Below are 1,329 nucleotides of genomic sequence, written 5' to 3'. Positions count from 1 at the left end.
GGAACGGGATGTGCACAGCGACGTTCCCCACGCGCCCTCTCCCCGCGGGTTCCGCCTCCAGGGACGTGGGTTGTACGCGTGAGCATGGGGCCCGGAGACCGGCCCCGGTTCTGCGGCTCGGTCTGCGGGAACCTGGTGTCTGCAGGGAAGAGCCGTTCTCGCTCGTGGGGACACGTGTAAGAAGCCCGGGCAAGGGGGACCCCGTTTTCTCAGCTTCACGGGGACCCCACTCCTCTCACAGTAGCGTGCCACCCCTTCAGATGTGCAAACACCTCCATCCGGGTTCCACCAAGTCTGACCTTTGTCCCCAGGAGACCTTGCCGGGCCCTGCCTGGTCCCTGAGATGCTGATGTACAGTGTCCCCCGGGTCGGAGTCATTGCTTCTCCTCACTGTCCCTCCCTGGCTGACCGCAGGCGCCCCGGGCGGCCACCGCATGGCTGTCTGGGTAGCAGTGCTAGACGCTGCCATCCAGCCGGCCTGGGGTGGACGCCCAGACCTGCCCGCTGCCGCCCCCGCCGCCCCGCCCCCGCCCCATGGAGCCGCCAGGCTGACAGATCTCCCAGCAAGCTCTGCTCTGTGACCCTTCTGTGACCCGCCTCCTGCTGCTGTGAGTGCTCGCGGGGTCTCGGCGCCTGAGCAGCGTTTACACTTGGGATCAACCTGCCACCTCGCCATCCGATGAAGAAGGGGTTAGAAAGGTGACGGAGGGTCACGAGTTGTTCCTACAGTTCAGCCGCCCTGTCTCTGCGAGCCGAGGCCGCGGCCCGGAGGCGTGGTCTGCCCAGGCACAGGGGTCTGCAGGCTCCTCCCAGGGCGCGCGGGAGCGATGGGCGTCCCTGTCAGCAGCCCCAGGACGTGACGCTACGATGTCATCGACTCAGAGGTGCGACTCAGGTGTGTGGTGCCTCTGTGACCAGCAGGAGTCCCTCGGGCCCAGGGGCACAGACTCGGCTTTGGCACCGATCACACATGCGTCTGATTCAGTGAATGAACCGTGTTCATGAAGTCTCCTTTCAAAAGGTTGGTTCATGGCCCAGCCGGTGTGGCTCAGTAGTCGAGCGGCAACTCATGAACCAGGAGGTCACGGTTCGATTTCCAATCAGGGCACACGCCTGGGTTGTGGGTGCGATCCCCAGTAGGGGGTGTGTAGGAGGCAGCCAATCGATGTTTCTTTCTCATCAATGTTTCCATCTCCCTCTCCATCTCTCTCTAAAAAATTAAAAAACATTAAAAAAAATACATTTTTAACACTGTGTGCTCACGTATTGAAGTATGAGTGTTTCTTAACGATATACCAACACATCGCAGCTTTTGCTGCGACGGCACGT

The sequence above is a fragment of the Eptesicus fuscus genome, chromosome 16 (assembly GCF_027574615.1).
Source record: "Eptesicus fuscus isolate TK198812 chromosome 16, DD_ASM_mEF_20220401, whole genome shotgun sequence".
Lineage (NCBI taxonomy): Eukaryota > Metazoa > Chordata > Mammalia > Chiroptera > Vespertilionidae > Eptesicus > Eptesicus fuscus.
This window is presented reverse-complemented; position numbering follows the sequence as displayed.